The sequence below is a fragment of the Rhagoletis zephyria genome, unplaced genomic scaffold (genome assembly GCF_001687245.7).
Source record: "Rhagoletis zephyria isolate East Lansing unplaced genomic scaffold, Rhagoletis_zephyria_1.1 Rzeph_scaffold_00425, whole genome shotgun sequence".
Taxonomy (NCBI): Eukaryota; Metazoa; Arthropoda; class Insecta; order Diptera; family Tephritidae; genus Rhagoletis; species Rhagoletis zephyria.
Genome location: NW_016157509.1, coordinates 254367 through 259760, shown reverse-complemented (window position 1 = coordinate 259760; position 5394 = coordinate 254367).

The following is a 5394-nucleotide window of genomic DNA, read 5'->3' as shown; positions in this document are numbered from 1 at the left end:
TTAAATTAAGCCTAATTCTTTGAAGAAGGAACCAGACGCTTACGCTGCAGATTTAAAATATAAACGAAAAGCTTTGCAATCGTTCTCACGCTTGAATTGCTGAATGCGCAGAACGTGTATTAAATGTATTAAATAAATATACGCCGGATGGGCATGCTACTTTGTTGTTATTGTGTTGCAACTATGTAGGTAAGCGTATAACACCTTCCCCGTTTGGAAGCGGGAGCACACTGCAGTTGTGCACGATGCAGCGAACAAAGGTGGCGCCGTCAGTGGTACCGCTACTTTGGTTTTGCCGATTTTGACAGTTGTGGTAACTTGTAAAAAAACCTTTGTTTACAAATCAGCGAAAGAGAAATTTTATTTATAAGTGAAAAATCAGTTTTAATTGTATTAATTTGCAATTTGTGAGTGATTTTTGAGTTGAGGACTGCGTAAAAACTAATACAATGAAGTGCTGTGTGTTAAATTGCGACACCCGTCAAGATGCAAGAAGCGTAGATGCAAGTGTAGCGCTGGGACGAATCGCTGCATTTTGTGTACATAGGGCACGGCAAAGCCGTTCCCGAAATGTGTCTCTATTATTATATTACCAGCATTTCCTCACAATGATTTTTTTCTGCTATACGCAACCTCCATTAAGTTAACTAATCAATCCCGCAGAGATGCTGCTGGAGTTTTCTGCAGCAGCGTAAATTGCAAAGCAATGGAGTGCACTAAAACATCTGCTGAAGCAGCCTCAATTGCAAAGCAATGGAGTGCACTAAAATGTTCACTGTTCTCTAATAGATTAGGTGAAAAATTCAATATTTTCACATTTAGCAAAATTAAAATACGTTTTTCGCTGTAAAGTGAATTGCTTTGGCAGTTTCAACTCGTTCCCCTTTTCGCTCCGTTCTTTGTTTACTTGTGGTACATAAATGTCAACGCCCAGGATGGCGCAATCTTGTATTCTATCATTCTTGGCAGTTGTGATCACGCTTAGATACATATAATATATGAAATTATTCTAAATGATAAAGATTTAAAAATTTTAGTATTACCTTTATTTTATTTTAATTTTTTGAATTTATTTTGATTAAATGTTTTTGAAATCTCTATTTATAGACCATGAGCTCATGACCAAAAAACTCATCATACTTCATACCGATTGAAATTTTTTGTGAGCTTAGCTTGTTAATATATAAATCGAGATCTGGAGGGCTGGCTGCTGAACAGCGGTCTTGATTATGCGTTTTTAGCGATTAAAGATGTCAATNGAATTTATTTTAATTAAATGTTTTTGAAATCTCTATTTACACAAAATAGTTAAAATTCTGATTATATAATAAAAAATGTTTTAGAGAAAAGGACAAGTTGTATTTTCAAAAAGTGATATTCATTCATTTGGTGAACAATTATGCGCTAAATAGTTTTAATCTACTGTTATGTACTTTAAGGCTTTTCTTATTTTTGTCTTCTGTTGTATAGTTATTCCTATCGTCTATTTCCATGACACTCTATGGTCCTATATATTTATTTTCTAACTAATGTCCTGTTTCTTTTGTAATAAACACCTTATCTCCTATATTTATTTTATAATCTGTTGAATTCCTATCTACTAATTTCTTTGCTTTTTCTTTTTGTTGCTGTAACAAAAGTCTTGCTGTTTCCCAAGCTATCTGCAATCTAAATTTTTGTTCTTTCGCGTAGTTATCTATATCAAATAAAACACCTCTTTGAGGTAAACTTTCCGAGTGACAAAAGCTGAACTAGAAACACAAAATTTATGATATCAATTTCGTGACGAAAATTATACGCATTTTTTAACTGCTATCGAAACGTAAGGAAAATCTTTTATTTTTCATTCGAATCGTTGCAAAAGTTATGTTTTTTTTTTGTGTTTCTAGAGGTAGCCGGAATTTCGCAACTTTCCGAATAAATAATTAAAGATTTTCCGTACGTTTCAAAGGTAGTTAAAAAATGCGTATAACTTTCGTCACGAAAATGATATCATAAATTTTGAGTTTCTAGTTCAGCTCTCGTCACTCGGAAAGTTTACCTTAAAGAGGTGTTTTATTTGATATCAATTATTTTGGGGTAGCAAATTTAAAATCGACGAAAATACAAACAATAAACTAAATGTTTTATTTTTCTCAAATAAATTGCTAAAAATATTCTCTAAATCTAAATTATGTATTCAAATCGATGTGTCCATTGAAACACATAGTTTTTCGAATACGGAATAAAGTGAAAAAGGATGATCAAGGATATGATGATATCAAGGATGATATGTATTCGAAAAAATAAAAAATAAAAAAAAATATGAGAAATGATAAAAACTTATCAACTTGGTACCAACTTTGGATACAATAAACAACTGTATTCGTCTGATTGCCTCGTAGTTTAATTGTTGTTAAGATTTCTACTGGGTGTGGGGCGCACACATGTGCTTTTTTAAAGAAGTTTTACTTCTATCACGTGTACGGTGTTGCACTCGTGCTATTAAACTAATGATTTTTTCTCAAGTAGTTTTGCTCAGTGGCAATTTATACATATGTATGTAAGTAGTAGCGGCACATTGGGTGAACTAAATGCATTCATACATACTTATTTATAGGAAGCTTGAATAAATTTTGTGGACACACTCTGCAAGACCTTTCCAACGATATATCAAACATGTCGATTGGACGTCTGGATAAAAACTTCCAAATCTCGTGTATATATAAGCGAGTCATTTCAGCATGCTACTGTTGCTGATTTCGTCACTCGCGCGCACTGCCCTGCGCTGTGATTATATATCGGTTCTGTTTTATCAACAAAATTCATTTCTTCCGCCGTTCTGCCGAAAATTAGCTCGAAAGGGCAGTAGTTGTGTGTTACTGTTGTGTTGGTATTGTAGCAATATATAAAATATCGCAACCATTCGTCACAATCGTCTTTTTCCACTGAAATATATGAGCGAAAATACTAATTTAAAGTAGGGATGCAAGTCAAAAAAATACATCGATGTTTTTTTCGATTTGATGCATCGAAGTATAGCATCGATACATATCGATGTATCGTATAAAAACATCGATATTTTCGATGCATCGAACGAAAATATCAACAGTTTCTTTCAATTAAAAACATACAACAAGAAAATGAAACAATCGTAACTTCGATCAGTGTTTATGTAATAACTCACAGTGAAATGCATTAATTGATGTAAACAGTTACAAACCCCAGTTTTTTCTGTTCTTTTGAGAAGGCTTCGAAATTTTCGGAAGGTATGGAAGTGGCGACAGTTGTTAAATATTTATAAGCATAATAAAATAATATACAGTGTCTCAGCTAGCAATGACATTATATTTCGGTACACTTATTTGGCAATTTATTACCATAATTTGTTCCTTCATTTGACTTTCATGTTAACCCTTTTGAGAGAGAAATTGTGAAGTTTTTTGATTTGAGTAAAAAAAAATAAACATGTCAATAAATTCTTGACGCTTGAGCAAAAGTACACACAACGTGGCATTACTGATGTTTTCAGTCCATCAGGATGAGGATCTAAGCCGAAATCAGGCAGAGATATGCAAAAAAACCAAGGATTAATGCCAGAAACTCAAATTTTGCTTTGAAATAAGCGTACATCAAACTGGCTGCACACTTTGTATTATTTCTTTATGTTGATAAGCTATGTGAAAAAATTTTGGAATATGCTGTTTAAAATCTGTCCAAATTTAAAAAAAAAATTAAAAAAAAATAGCCCAACTCGGGTAACAGGGTCGTCATTAGGTAAACTGCATTTCCAGAGTTTTTTCAAAATAAATAGCGATGAGGGATATTTCACCCACCGGGATAAAAAAAGTCGCAATAACCACAACGCTCAACACTAATATTACCATTCACAATCACGTTTACTTTCAAAATTACAATTCAGAATTTCGTTTTGTACCAAATATGAAGTGTAGGTATGTCCATTTACTTAAACGCGAACGGATTAATTATCAAAGTGACAGAGATTGCAGCGTTTTGTACAAAATGTATTTTTGATGTTGAAATTGTACTTAAAATCGGTAAATTGTATTTTTTTAAAACTAATTGCACTGAAAAAAGCTCAATTGTTCTAAGAATATCAACATTGTTCTCCACTACTGAGCACTGATCTCTTGTGGTGTTATCAACGACGCACAACCAATCGCTGCATTCAGTCGTAGCTGTTCAGTCGCCACCACAGCACTATGCTGGCTGCCTGTTTAGCGGCTGTGTTGTATCTTTAATAGGCTATGAACTTGATGTTGCGTGCCTGGCTGCTTTGGCGGCGGGTATTTGTAAGGGCCAACAATAATAATGAAATTGTAGAGCGAATGTACAAAAACAAAATGATTAGTTTACGGGAAAAGCACTTACTTTCTGGCAAAACCACGAACCCTCCAAGAATTTACGGATTACCCAAAATCCATAAAGAAGGAATCCCTTTGAGACCTACATATATCGCCCATTAACTCGCCGTGTTATAATTTATGTAAATATGTTGTGCGTATACTTAAAAATCTAACAAAACCCTCAAAATATAATGTAAAGGGTGCCATGGAATTCAGAGATAAGATTGGGAGTAAGTAAATTTATGGCGATGAAAGTTTAGTGTAGTTTGATGTTGTTTCGATGTTGCCGAGTATACCCGTACATTTTGACATAGAGATCATAGACTCAAAATGGAGTTTTATACAGGAGCACACACCGTTAGCAAAGATCTATTTTTAACCGTACTCAAATTTTGTATAAATAAAACCGCTATTTCAAGTATAATGACAAAATCTATAAGCAAAAGTCAGGAATGCCTATGGGTTCACCAGCGTCACCAATGATAGCAGACGTAGTTATGGAGGAACTATTGACAAATTTCGAGAAACACTCTAACAATAAACAGCGATTATTAACTAAATATGTAGATGACTTATTTGCAATTATCCAAACAGAAGATATGGACAAGATACTCAACACTTTAAACAACTATAATAAAACAATAAAATTTACAATCGAAATAGAAAAGGATGGAAAATTTCGGTATCTGGACACTCTAATAATAAGAAAGAACAATAGAATAACATTCGACTGGTATAAAAAAGGCAGCATCAGGGAGGCTCATAAATTCCAACTCCAAACATGAGAAGAAAACAATTCTAAATACGGCTAGCAATTTTATAAAAAGAGTTCTCTCCATAAGTGGCAAAATTTATTACACGATGAATATTACCATAATTAAAGAAATCCTAGAACGATACGAATTTCACAGAGGTATAATTGATAATCTCATACGCAACTCAACTACCACGTCAGTAACAATAAGGAGGAAGAAAATAAAAAATTAAATAATAAAGTTTATAAACCGGCGACCTATATTCCGGGATTATCGGTGAGGATTAAGCATTC